The 15485-nt window shown below is 37.4% G+C and overlaps 1 protein-coding gene across 1 annotated transcript in view; it reads right to left on the bottom strand.

The window, feature by feature from the left end:
- The window catches only part of pde4ba (phosphodiesterase 4B, cAMP-specific a), a 136479-nt gene extending 122557 nt beyond the window's left edge, over window positions 1-13922 (bottom strand). The window contains exon 1 of the mRNA XM_056749795.1: window positions 13608-13922. The gene's annotated coding sequence lies outside the window, so the exon portion shown is untranslated. The remainder of the gene's footprint in view (window positions 1-13607) is intronic.
- Window positions 13923-15485: the final 1563 nt, after the last annotated feature.

Below are 15485 nucleotides of genomic sequence, written 5' to 3'. Positions count from 1 at the left end.
TTAATGATGTACAGTTGTGGGCTGAAATGCACACAGTTGTTTTACTCAGTCTATACTTAACATTTGGAAAGTGTGAAGACTATCCACAGGTGATTTTTTACATTAAAACAATCCGTTTCAAAGCACAATTTATACAGAACTCTCAAACCCAAGATTGAAAGTCTGGTCATTCCCTCGGGATCATGCTTAACTGGTTTTCTCTACATAATACATGTCATTTTCTAATGTGCTAATTGGGTGGATTTTTGTCAAGGCAGATAAAAGGTCAGACAAAAAGCTAGTGCAAAACAAAAATAGAGATTTGAGAAAGGTAAACATGTCATATTTTTTGCCTGAAGGACATGAATCTAGATGGTCAAAAACTTTCTTCTGCATGCATTTTTCGAAAGTCGAAGAGAACTGTTTTCTTAAGACCTCAGGAGGTATTCGATGGCCAATTACATGAACGGATTGTCTACCTTAAGATGTTTTTTACCACACTGATAATACTTTGTTGTTTAAATACCCATGTGAAGTCTCTCTTTAAGTTTTTAAAGCAGTTTTTGTATAGTATATCAAGTGAATTGTCACATCCATAACGGTCCATAAACCTCATAAATGGGCATGTGAAAATTTAAATAAACACACTATTTTGTGGCCTTCCATTCTCCGTACGTTGTGTATAATTCCTTCTGATTTTAAGTATTTTGTTTCTCAAAAACATGCACCCTTTTTCGTCACCTCCATGAACTTTTATCTTGCATATACTGATATTTTTCTGATGTCTGGACTCTTTAATCAGGGGTTCAGAAAAACATAAACAGATGATTCGATATATTGGTAATAAATTCATTCTCTGACTATTCATATTTTAAGTGTTGACTACAAATGTCACATCCATAATGCTGGAATTGCCCAGATAATCCCATAACCAAAGTCAGTGTTAAAAAGGATATTGCTACAGAATCTTGTTGGTAATGTTAGCAGTACAAAAAAACGGTTAGATATCCAAGAAATACATTACAAATAGATCAAATATATAGCTTGAATGCAGGCCTTATATAAAACTGTGGCAAATATGAAATAGTAAAGGTAAAGAATGAAACCCAGACCCAATTGGCAATATTTTTATACCAATAATACTGGTTTGTATGCTCCTGACTAATGAATGTAGCCAATAGTAATTGTGAAGACATTGCCAAATGTCTCAAGGGCATCAATTTCAGCAAGCCATAGCTAGAGGTTATCACAGCATGATTCTTGGGTAAGATGCCTGAGGTTATTCAGCACTGGCCCATTGGCTGATATCAACATAAGTGGATGCCAGCATGCCACGTCATTTGTCCGGAAGCTGTGTGTTGAAGCCTCTGGAGACAAATTAATAAAATAAAATTTAGTTAACACAGTTTTCTCTCCTCTTTCTGAAAGCCAGGAAACTGCCACTTGAATAGTATTTTTTCTTATTTTAATTGGCACATTAAATGCATTGCTTAAATTACTTTTGGTCATGGCATACAAACCGCAATGCTGAAAAGACACATCTCAAAACAGTGTGAATTTCAATACTATATTCTGACCGGAAAACACATGCATGATGGTTTAATACAGCGTTTTAATTACATTTACATATGCTTTCATTTCAGGGGAAAAATAATACATATATATACTTTATATATACGTATATTTAAAAAAATATTGATATCTACTGTTATAGGTTATATTGAAGACAAAGGTTATGTTAATGCCTAAAACACGTTTAAAGAGGAAGACTGAAATATCTCATATTGACAGACCTAGTACTAGTACCTAGTACATCATGTTTCTACTCTGTTGAAAAAAAACAGAATATGCTGAAAGGTATGTTTTGAAGCACGGTAGCTGGTTTGTGCTGGTTTAAGCTGGTCATGTGCTGATTTATGCTGGTCCTGAGCTGGTTTAAGATGGTCCTAAACCAACTCATGGCCGTTTTAGGACCAGCTCATGACCATCTTAACCAGCACAAACCAGCCATGCTTCAAAAACCTCCAAACCAGCATATGCTGTTATTGTCAACATGGTCGTCCCAATAAAACTCAATCAGAGGACTTTCTATAAAAGGAGAAAAATCCAGTTAGAAGAGTTAAGAAATTAACATTTTATTTAGGTTTTTTTTATGTTAATTCACAGCGGATGAAGCTGAAGCGAAGGCTGATTTCAAAGAACAAAGCTTTTATGTGTTGAAACGGAACCAAGCTGCTAAGCTGAATGAAAGAATTATGGCTGCTGTCATAAAGCTCTTGCCATCTCAGCCCCACCCATCAAAAAAAAGATTAAATGAGAAATGCATACATTACATAAACTTTGTGCGTATATATTTATCCATGCGTGTGTGTTGTAGGCATGTGTTTGTGGGTGGTTGACAGGGCTCTGTGCTTTAAATGTCCAGCATTATGAGCTGAACATCAAAATGAGCATATGGTGTGACAGATTGCTTTCAGTTTTGCATTTAAATAAACAAAATGAGATAAATCCCAATACAGGTTTAAGATATAATGAAGTTTAAGATGTAATGAATGTAAGACTGAATTCAACTGAAAAAGGAGTTGTCATTTATTCACCCTCATGTCATTCATACAGGTTATATGAGTTTTTCTATTCTTTGAAACTAAGTGGTAGATGCTTTTGTGTCCTCAATAGAAGTATAGATGTTTTTGGTTACCAATGTTCATCAAAATATCAAATAATAAAGTCATACATGTTTAGACTTACATGAGGGTTGAAGTCAGTAAGTACAGATAATAAGATTGACTTGTCTTTTCCCCATACCTTGTAAAAACCAAGAGAGTAACTGTAACAAATCTCCATAAAAGGGAAGGAAGGAGGCGGGAACCGGCAAACATTTAAATATTTAATAATATATATTATAGTAATATAACAGCCGGCGACCGCCGGCGAACAAAACATAATATAAATACAAACATAACACAAGTTCGGGCCCGGTCCTCTCTCTTCGACGGTCCGGTCGCTCGTTCCTTTTATATGCTCCCATCTCCTACGTGATTCGAGGCCGGTGTGCGCACAGCTGGCGCTAATTCACAATTACTCACCGGACTCGAACCACGGTCTCGCCCCGCCTACTCTACTACAGTAACCAATGTTGTCAATGTCTTTACATTCAATACTAAGGCTTAACAGATGAGTGACAGTATATCAACACCACATAAACATTTACTGTACCAATCAACAGTTCTATCAATAGCAAGAGAAAAAGACCATCCCACAAGAACAAACTGAATTCAAGAATAAGTAAACAATATAAAATAACAAGCATCCCTCACCTATTGTGTGAAAGAAATAAGATAATCCGCCTTTCAAACAGCTAGCACTGAACAAATGAATGACATGATATGCTGATTAATGAATCAAATTAATTGGGCTTGTTAACACAGAACACGTTCATGTATTAAAACAATATTTTATTTGATGGGCTTGATGAATAACAAGGTCACTGAATCACTTACTGTTAATGTTCTTATTCACAACACGTTTTTAAACGTGTCAAGTTAAAGGAACAGTTCACCGCAAAATTGAATTTAGTTTTCTTTTACTCACCCTTAAGTTGTTCCAAATCTGTATAAATGTCTTTGTTCTGATGAATACAGAGAAAGATATTTGGAAGAATGCTTGTAACTGTTCCTGGCCACCGCTGAATTCTATAGTAGGAAAAATTGCTTTATAAATGTCTTTGTGTTGAACACAAAAGAAGATATTTTGAAGAATGAAAGAAAACAGGTCTGGGGCACTTTTGAATACAATTGCAATTTTTCCTACTATGGAAATCAACGTTGTGGAAATGTTTGGTTACAAGCATTCTTTCAAATATCTTTCTCTGTGTTCATCAAAACAAAGACATTTGTGTAGATTTGGAACAACTTGAGGGTGTGTAAATGATGACAGAATTTTCTTTTTGGGTGAATTGTTCCATTAAATTATTGATAACAGAAATACATACAATCTCAACGCTGTAGTTTTAAAACAAACAAAATACACTTTACACTTCTCATAAAACAAAATCACTACATTGTTTTATGCGTTGTTTAGGCAAAGTGTCTTTTATTCACAGTCAACACAGACCATGTTGTGGTTATAAATCAGCACTGACAAGAGAAACAGAAAACATATACAGAATGGCTTTATTAGGCAAGAAGCTACAATAAAATATACAATGTTCAAAGAATAGACGCTAAACGGATCTGGAGTGCCAATGCAAATACGACACAATGACATTACGAAACTCCTGTAGGAAACACTGTACTCAGCTTCGGTTGGTTGTAAAAATCCGTATTGCCGAATTGTACATATTGGATGGTTTGAGGCGGATGAATGTTCATTTGCATAATTCAATTTGTTTGATTAATGAATAAATGTTTGATCAATATCCCACATATTCATGATCTATGAGTACATCTATATATCAGATCATATAGGCATCTCAGATATTCCAGAGAAACATATGTGAATTTAGTATTGGGAGGCCATAGTCAAAAAAAATAGCAAGAAGAAATCCCACAGGAGACGATTTCTAGGTTTACACCCCACAGTGAAAACATATCTGTAAGTGATTCCTTTCTATTATTCTCCAAATCTCCCAATTCTGACACGTGGTTCTTTCATACCTTTCGGCGGCAATGCAACTGCCTTGTTTTTCGTCTGGCCATTTTGTGCGCTCTCTCCCACTTGCTTCCATTGTTTCCATCACAAATTCCCTCTCTTATCCTCCCACTCTTCCTGTCTCCGTCCGTCTCTTTCTCTCATTATTCGCTGTGAATGTGAAGATACGTAAAAGCAAAGGCTCTGCAAACAGCCAGTTCCTGGAGCAATGCTTGTTCCGCAACAAATATTCAGAGATCATTACCATTGAGCCAGCTGCTACACCTATTAGAAACCACCAGTGGGGAAGGTCCTTGAAACTATACGCTTTCCAAATAATTACATTGTGAATACAAACGGAAAATGCGGAAAATGCTCCCTAGTATAATTTTCCGTCTTCAATCAATTTCACTGTATCCACCTTGTTCTTAACATCCGCCTATGTATTATCGTTTCTCATCACATGTGCTTTTCTAACCCTGTTTTCTATTAAACTTATTGACGTTTCATGTACTGGAGTATGGCAGATGGTGCAAGCCCATTCTTCCATTGTCCGAAACAATCATGAAATATGCAACAGAACAAGACACAATTTCCACAGTGCTCTTACAATGACACAGAAGGCACACCTGGGGAACAGAATGCCAAGCTGTTGACTCGTGGAAGAAAATGACACAGTGATGTCGTGGAATAGTTCGCGATGAGGAATTCAACATCTGGCCAGCCTTTCTCTGTTAAAGGGACAATGTCACACCGAGCATATGATTAGAGGTCAGACAAACATTTATACACTTAAATAATAAGTACAAAATATTTTCACAACCTGAAAGAACTGCGTTTTCTTTTAAAAAACTAGTGTGCATAATAAGTTCAGCCAGCGTTCAGTAGGCTGTTTATCAAACTGGCTGTCACAAATTAATAAGCTTGAGGCCACGGGCGCTTCAACATTTTTCACTACAAGTGATGGATTTTAAAGGCACTTTTTAATTCGGTTTAACTTTGAGCTTTTTTGCATAGTTTGCATTTTTCTTATAGTCACATACAGGTTTGTATATTTGTAGTTATATGACGGCCAGTTCTCTGTTTTAGCAGATTGCACACTGGTTTTCAATGACAGCAATGCACTTTGAAGGTTCCCAATGAAAAATTCCCAATGCTGGTTTCTTTTCCATGACCCTGTGGCAACTCCAAACCGATGTCACAGAAAGAGTATTTTTACAGAGTTTGTAGAATTATTATAATTTCACAAATTAAATTACTTGATTACTTGACAGCTGCGCTGCTCCCGGATGGCGTGTGACATCAAAGTACCGTGAGAGCGATTGTAATAGTTACGGAACAAGCTGCACTCAGATTCCCCTGTCCCATTTTGATGTAATTTCTCTGATCGGATGTGCGCAGCGCTGCATGACGTTTAAGTCATTACTAGAGAGTTACAAACAGGTGAGTTTGATCAGGGTTAAGGCTGCAGGAAGTTGACGTCGTGGGCCACAATTTAGAACCACCAGTAGCCTACATCATAAGCCTGTGTCAATGGCATGCCATGCATTTTTGCTTCTTGTAAACAAAACCTCATGACAAATCAATATATGATTTATTTGAGAAAATTTCCTCTAATGTGATTTTCACAATATCTGATCAGTTTTGTAATTTCTCACTGAATATACTTTAATGTTCTGTGACCCCCAATATGTTATTTCCAGTGCATGAACACAGGGAATTACTGTAAATTTCACATGTTTTTTACAGTGTACTGTTTGAAAATATTTAATGTCAGTATTAAAGTTTTTTGGCCTTTAGTATGAACATTAGAGATGCATGATTCTGGATAAATTGAGAATCACGATTAATTTGTTTCAAATAGAGGTTACGATTCTCTTATGATTCTAAATGACGACTAAAAGTAATACATCACTTAATAGGTTCCGACCGAAAAAGTTTAATTATTTAGGTAAGGTAATATTTAGGACTTTTATTTTTTATTTAAAAATTATTACATTTTTCATGGTAAACCTATAGTTAACATTCAGTGAGAATTTTTTACAACAAATACAATAGGTAGACTATAGTGGTTCATCTTTTAAAGTTTTACCTCAAATGCAAAAGTTAAACTTCCTATAAAGTATTAATGCATTGAAGTAGCTTGTATATATACAGTATATGAAATATTTCTACAGTGAAATGCTAGGCAACGTGATGAAAAGCTCTTATAGTTCTGCTTCGTAAATACAGTTATATGGATGAAGTAAAGTTACCTTTTCAAGCGTGCGCATGGGACAGCGTACAGCATCAGTCAGGAACCAATGGCTCGCAATCCGCAAAGGACAATAGATTCTCCAGATTTAAAGAGCCGATCTTTAAATCTAGAGAATCTAGTGTCCTGCTACTGACAATTTTTAAAGGGCGGGAGCCACTCAAAATGCCCCGCCTTAATTTCCTGTTTCAGAGGAAAAAACGTCAATGCTTCGACCAAAGTTGCAGATTTCATAGATTTCATAATTGGGTTTGTAGAGAGACCCTGACATAGGCTGAGCTGTCATCATTCCAGATATTCTATATATCCCGCAATGGGCCAATCAGAATCAAGTATTCCACAGAGCTGTGTAATAATAACGGTTATAATAACAGAGCTGAAGGCAAATAAATTCTCTGAAGCCACACATGCAGGCATCAAACAGAGCAGCTTGGCCAGCCTCTCAGCGTGATGTATTAGCTCCTTCCAGACACCCTGTGGAAAAAACAGGTTTCCTTTTCTCCACACACACACGCAAACACTCACACAGTACAGTACACCTATAATTCACCACTGAGTAAAATATGACACAGCTACCACAGACTACATTATGTGGTCTAAGCCTTCCATTTTCTTGATGATCAATAAGCTTGTTGCATAAACTTTGGGTTTTGTTAGTCATCCAAATCATGTTTACACGTCACGCATCTTCTCAAGATCTGATCGATTTAACAACAGATCCTCTTTAACAACAGAACATGGTAGGATTTTATCCAATCACGGCTGCCATTTAACTGCGAATTCACCACAGACAGCCACTTCGGCTTCTTCACCTGTTGGCTTTTAAAATATTTAAATAAATTGTATTTACATGAAAGTTCAGACGTTTGAAAGAAAGAAAGGCATGTGGATATGGATTAGTGTGACAGCATGCTTCCCTCAGTATTTGATTTTCTAACAAAGACGACTTTAAGCAAAAACTGTGGACCTGGGATATTATTGTCATTTTTTAAGTGATATCTCAATCCAATAGCTGTGACACCGCCATGAATACTGCTGTTTACATGTTAAAGTGCTGTCAGCAAACAGCTGCATAATAAATAAGAACAGCTAGTACTGCCTGTGCAGATGTGATCAGACTGAAGAGACAAATCCTCCCTACAATAGCTCTCAAAAACAGCTTTATACTGTCATTGTTAAAGGCAAGTTGACTAACTAAGGTCATGCTGGCGAAGTACATTGTTTAAAAAAAAAAAACTTTATCTGATGCATGTCATACTGTACAATTACGAACTGCAGTGATCTTGACACAAACACAAAGCCCCCCCCCCATAAAAGCAACACTACTGAACAATAATCCACATGACTTTCAGTGAGTAATTTAGAGGAACTTGCGCAGCCAGAGATGGATTTCCTTTTTTCTGCATCATAGTGGGAATCCAGGCGAAATGGATTTAAATACTGTATGATTGAACTTGTTAAATTAAACCCACTAAAGCTGGATCAGTAACTTGAAAGCTATGCAACAGCTAAATAATCAATAAAACAAATTTTTATAAACAAACACGCAATGTGGGGGACGTGTGAATGACCTGTGTTCTAGTTCTGTTTAAATCTGCAGAGCTTTATGTTGACACCACCAGTGTGGATCTACTTGTGAGACTGTAGTTTTGGCCTGCAGAGGTGTTTTATGTAAATTAATTCATGTTACAAAAACAAGATTTCATAATTTTTCCAGTCTTCTCTATTGATGGTTTCTAAGATTCAACATAAACAAACATTACTTTTGTGGCCCACACCTAAACTTCCGGTACACATCCCCAAAGAATAGAGTCCCTGTATATTATTTCTGATAACAAGCAAAAGAAAACACAAGTAAATTACATTAGCTAGCAAGTTAAAAGTATGTCTAGCCAGCATTATTTTGGGTTACCAGAAGAAGAACGTTACTTGGCTAAACTTAAATGCAAGTTGTTTAAAAGTTACACGACCCATTAAACATTTTTTGTATAAACCAGATATACCACCAAAAAATCATACTTTAATAAGCGTAAATCATCACAGTAATTAAAATGAATTAGCCACAAATGCTGCACTATGTTAAATAGTTGCATTGAGTGACAAATGAAACAAATGAAATGTTATTTCAGATACAACACCGATATTGAACAAAAAAAGAGGACAAAATAAGGTTTATCTTGACCTAAAAACATTACAAACTATATAACAGAAATACAAATATTGCAACATGTAAATGTTAACCTGACTTACGACATGCAAATACATGCAAATGTACTCAGTCCATAACCTTCACAATTCCAGTGGATCTTAGCATACATTTAGCATACACAATTGTATAAATCAAGCATACTATCGTAAATCAATGCTGAGCTAGAACATTACTCTGCAATTCAGTTCCAATAAAACACACCAGTCCAGGCAAAATATTAAATGAGTTTCATATTTCCCAAAAGCTACAATCGCATAAGGAATCCAATAAGCAAATAAAATGAGAGCAATTTGTCTCAACTAATGAAAATGCCACTAAAGCAGCCGAAAATTTGCCAAATAGTAGTCACATCTCATCTACTTATATCATCAGAAGTGGAAAAACAATACTCCTTTGTTATCATTATGGATTTATTGAACCTTGTTCCATAAAGGCACAGAGTGGAAGGCTGCCATAATTGAAACATTTGATCTTCTGGCTAATACACAACATCTATAAAAAGAAGAAAAATAACAGTTGCACCAACATGACGAAGTGTGACAGTTGTTGTTTTCTCAGAATAACACCTATATGAAACAAACTTACCAGTGCTGGACACGTTAACGGTAGATCTAACAAGGAAATAACCAGAAACTTTTTAAATGTTTGTATAATCGTTTCAATAAGACAGCCCTTTTAGTCTTCAAGATTCAGGAAGAACCTGAAAATAGAAACAAACAGCTCCGAGCTCAAAAGAGAACTTTGTTTATCGTGCAGTAAATAAGTGTGGTAATGTTTTGTCAGAGGCCATGATTAATTGGTCATTATAATGCTCTGCGCAAATACTGTATCTAAGTACACAGCTTGTCGACAAAATATTCTTTATACAATGTTGTTTGCACTAAAAGCACCAACCACAACCATGAAACTTTTCACACCAGTATTGGTTAATGGCCTCTTCCTTCCCCTTTTTACTTGCAAGCTTAACATGTTTCCATAGGACACAAAGCACTTATTTAACCCTTAGGCTCTGGCAAATCACTTAAGTATTAAAGGATAGTGTTTAAAAATGCTTTCGCAAATGTAACCATGTAGCTCAGTAGTTCTGAGATCAGCAATCATACTTAAGTGGCTTCTAGTGGTGGGGTTACAAATTGCAACCAATGGCTCAATCCACCTTTCCCTTTCGAAGCACTATGGTAGCTGACAATGGACAAGGATGTCTTCACGTTTTCGCTACTTTGCCAAAGGAGATAACATATTTACGAAACACGCTCAGTAGAGCAGTTTGTCTGTTTAGGGCTACTGTTGTAACAACATGTTGAATTCATAGCACGGGGAACCCGCGGTGCATGTAGATAGAAATAGCTAATTCTAAGGTAGTAAAAACATAACGCTTCATTATGTAATGTCTTTTTGCTCCTTTGAAGACAAAGTTATGTATATTATAATTGCATTTCTGTCAAGAATAGATCCTCCAAAAAATTACACGCTGGACCTTTAATGAAAATAAGCTCTCCCATAATAAGCCTACTAGCTGGCTTATTGTAGATTGTATCACAAAAGACCTTGCATAATTACCACATAAAGATTACGACCAGTTTGAGCATTATACAATTTTGCATAGAGTACCTTCAAGGCTAGCCTAACCATAAAATTTGTTGTTCGAAGTGAATTTCTCCCATGCTGGCCACCGATGGCCTAATTAATTTGAAATGGCCTTTCAGGGCCCCTAATCACAAAACATTAATGTTAAAGGGCCTCTAAATGTCAGTCGTACATTCAGAAAGGGCCTCACTGTGCAAAAGTTCATCCTAAACAACAAGTCTTACAATAAGATAAAGGCAAAGATAAATTCATAATTTAATGAGGGAGGACTGTCAACATTTTAAAATGCCTGAAGTTACAACCGTTTATAATGTAAACTGCTCTCATTTAAGCTAAGAAAAACACACCCTCTTTGGCAAATTTAAGAATCGAGTCTCTTTGCTGCGTGACACATATGTAAACGGATAATCAATCATGTTTGAGGATATTCCTACCCACCAATCGTCACCCTGACACAAACGGTCTTAACCAGGCGTGATGCAATAGGATTTCAGCACATGCAATCTGTCTGTCCACAATGAAGGTAACACCGCTGAAAAACATGACACAATAACAGAGGCAAATGAAAGATGGTTGATGTTTCCTATAGATAGTGTGCAGTTACAAGGTGCAGATCCAACCAAGCGAATGAGCGAAACGATCCGCCTGTCTCTTTTTTTCTTATGGTGACTGCTCATACAAATTATCAAGGAAGAGATTATCACTTTTATCACCTGACGTGTGTAATGACTGTAAACTCTGGCGTACTGCATTTTGTTAACACTGCCAAAAACCTTCATCTTCTAAATAGTTGCAACAGTTCTGGTCCAATGGTTAAATGTGTTTCCCTTTGTGTCCCTGTGTACTATACTGAGATTGAAAAGCTGATATGGCAAGTGCAAAGTTAAACACCAGTTCTGTGGATAAATTCGTCCTTGAGATGCTTCAACTACACATCATCATTTGAATGCCACTTAGCCAATGACAATTTGCCCTGGATCTTCTGGACCATCAACTTTTTGGATCTGTCCTGAAGTCTCTCCAACCAACTTGTCTTATACTTTTTGACGTGTCCACGTTCTCATTTTGCCATACAATCCACAAAACCACTCCATACTCCAGGTTCTCAAGAAAACTTCTTCAGGAAGAATCTCCAATACATCCCCCCAAAAAAACAATGAGAAAATCTGCATGGTACCCTCTTACGAAAGCAAGCACAACAAGCCTCTCGTACACAGACCTCAAACAACACACATTCTGTGAAATTAGAATGCCACAACGCAAACACACACGAAAATCCCACATTCTTGCAAGATAGGAGGTGAACGTGTTATCCGCGGACCGCGAATGACATTCATCAGGCAGACCTCTCATCCCCTTGTCACTGAAGTTCCATCTGCTCATCCAAAGTCTGATTGATGGTCTATCAGATGATGGCAGCAAACATGCATGTCTCCGCAGAACAAGCAATCATGAGCTAAGCATCAAAACAGGAAAATAGCCAACTCTCTTAGTGTTAGGAAGATAAAGGAAAACACATGCTCTCCCTCACACACTCATTTTCTGGACATGTCAGATATTGAATCGTTTCCATCAATGGATTGCAATAAGTCACATAATGCACAGTAATAACTGTTTTTCTATAGCAGGAGATTAAAATGGAGATTAAACTGCGTGAAACATCAGCTAAAACTGTTTAGAGCTCTTTCATATTCTATTAAATATTAAAAAACTATGTTGAAAGGAACATCTACCTGCCCAGATATGGGTTTATAAGGGCCTAAATAAAATATTTATTGGACCAAAAAATGTCAACAAATAGCATTTAGAATGAAACAAAGCGAATGAGAACAGTATCAAAAGACATCTCTTCAGATGAACTATAATTCAGTTTGTGAAAAAACATCAGCACTGACCTCATCTGAATCATGGGATTTGTATTGCACATGTCATCAGAAAATATATTCTTATTCAATGTGTTAACATCAGTTATTTAGGCCTTATTGGTTATACCCGTATTGACAATACAAAGAGCAGATAAAGAAAGGCGTTGATATGACAGAATGTAGGTAGAAAGAGATAATTATTCAAGACACATACAGTCTGCTGTCTTAACTGGATCCAAACACACTCATTTACCACAGAGAACACAAATATGGAGATATAATGTGTTTGTGTGGCAATGGGAAATTTCCCAGATCTCAATGGTTCGCTCAAAAAAAACTCCATACTACACCCTAAACACTTGCATGGATGAAAGTGAAATGGACCACGACAGCATTGAATATAAATCAGAAATTTCTACAAATTAATTTCTGTGGAAATAAACATTAACATTGATTTTCTACAGAATTTGCCCCGTTTATTTAGAGAAACTAAGGCCATGTTTGGGGTTTCCCTATAGCACAAGCTATCCGCTCATCTATAATGCATTTTTTAATAATTCCCTTATATTAAATCTAACAAACTTATTTTCGGCTTCCATTTTCACTTAATTCACGCAATAACGTATACAAGGTGACGTATTCTGAATTTTTCAAAACGGCTGTCATTTTGTTCATTTATTCCTCGCCCAGTCGCTGTCCGTCCATTCTGTAGTATATAAATTAAATATTTTGATTCCGATCACTAAAAAATGTGTTTAGCCTACTGAACGGCTGCTAAAAAAGAGACAGTACAGCATTGACAAAAGAAAATGGGTGAAATAAGTACCCACATCGTCTATGGTACATCCCCTGATATTATGTGGCAGTTTGGAAACCGTTATTCTAACGCTGGTGTCAAATATGAGAAGACAACTTATACGGACATCACAAAATAATCCTCGCAAAGTTCATCATCAGCATCCCGCGGACTGATAACGCGCACTCCGTTATCACAATACAGCGCGCAGTCACACTATTATAGCAACATAAAGGCAACAATGTAAACAATGAAACAAAAGCAGGAAAGAGCATATCCCGTTCTCACCTCAAATACGGATCCACTTTTTTCCACGTGGGCGGCAGATAGACACAAAAGGATCTCCTTTTCAAACTCGTGATCGGTAAGAACACGAGTGTCGTGTCGTTTTGGGTTTGTGTGCACGACCCATAAGGTCAGTGGAAATGAGCCAGAATATCTATCTGTCCCGGTGCTCTGCTTGCGCTGGTGCTTCCAGTCTCTGTGAATATGTGAACTGAAAGACGAGATCCGTTCAGAAAGCAGCACTACAACTATATTTCGAAATACGCTTGTTTATGTCTCCTTTTGGCAAGGTGGAGAAGGTGCAGACGATCTTCACGCGCTTCCGTTCGCGAGCAGTGTACGTTCAATGTGCCTGTGCCTGTCAAAGCCGACGTGGGATGCGCGCGTGCGATTAAGTCACTGGATGGGAGGATGAATGCTCAATTTACTGCGCTTAGTGTATGTCCATCGCCAGGCATTGGTTATATATCTTTTTTATATTATTTCTATGTACGAACCGGTTTATCTAACCAGTTATAAAACGGAAACTGAATTTGTTGGTGCATTTATAAAAGACAATTTACGTAAAGACACATACACGACTATTGGATTCATGACAGTTATAAGGAGTGTTTATTGAACACACCCTGACCTTCACTGACAACATGCCCCAATAGTGCAACAAGCACATTGCCTATAAGAGAACCTATAAGGCTGTTTGATGGCTTTTCAGTTCAGTGAAAGAATAATATGATGTGCAAAATGATTTATGAAAACCAATATTTGAAATGATAAAAAACTTGCTTATGGTTTGGACTCCTCTACCAAATATATGTATTATCTGTAAACAAATCATGCTTTTAAAAAAACCTGATTTTTGCAAATGACTTTTGACTCAAAATCTTGTTACCGAGCTCGTTTGACAACTTTCCCATATGACTTACCCCTCTTAAATGCTTGTCTTATTACTTCATTAAACTTGTAGTATAAGTGAGGTTTAAATACACTATGTGTTGGCACGTGTGATGAGAAGTTGTTTTGTCATGGTTCCACTATCATGTCATGTTTTATTCTTGCCTCAAGTGGAGCCATGGCATTGCCTGATGGTTTTGTGTGGGGAGAGATGTTTTTGACAATGACGGTCTTCCATACTCTCCCCGAGTCGCGTGATCATTCCTTCCCTCCTGTTTCCTAGTTTCTGTTAATTACCTTGCCTATAAGAGTCCTCATGTTTCTTTGTCTCGTCGCTCGTGCATTGTTTGATTCTTGCTGTTCCTGTTTGATGTTTGCTATATGCTGTATGTGATACCTAGTCGTTGTTTGCTGTTGAAAGTTTCTCATTCCCCTAGTTCCTGTACCTTCGTGTCTACGTAAGTGTTAGTTTAGTGTTTGTATCAAGTGTTTGTTTTATAGTTTAGTAAGTCAGTGTTTGTTGTTATAGTTATATATATCCCTGTCTTGTTTTCCCCCTCGTGGGTTTTGTTTTGCCTGTTTTGTTAGTCTTGTTATTTGTTAATAAATATTCATTGTTACCATCTATACCGTCTGTGTCTGCCTGCACTTGGGTTCTCACGCCATGTCTCAAAGAGAGATTCATGACAGAATGCACGAGCCAACACAGAACCCAGTAGGCAGCATGGACGGTACGACGTTGTCCTTGCGGTCTCGCCAGGCCCACTTGATGCTTGGATTCCGCCAGGGGAATTATGGTGACCAGGAGTTCGCCAGGGCATTCTCGGCGGTGGCGGAGGTGACCGAGTTTGGTGAGGCGGAGTTGAAGACGATCTTCAACTGCTGCCTCACCCGGCGCCTCACACCGTCAGAGAAGAGGCTGCTGGCTCCCTTGGGGTTTGCGGACATGGTCAGGTACATGGCCAACCGTAGCGATCCCGGGGGTGAGGT

This window comes from Triplophysa dalaica, chromosome 6 (assembly GCF_015846415.1).
Source record: "Triplophysa dalaica isolate WHDGS20190420 chromosome 6, ASM1584641v1, whole genome shotgun sequence".
NCBI classification, from domain to species: Eukaryota; Metazoa; Chordata; class Actinopteri; order Cypriniformes; family Nemacheilidae; genus Triplophysa; species Triplophysa dalaica.
Note: the sequence above shows the minus strand (reverse complement) of the source record. Positions and strands in the feature narration are given on the sequence as shown.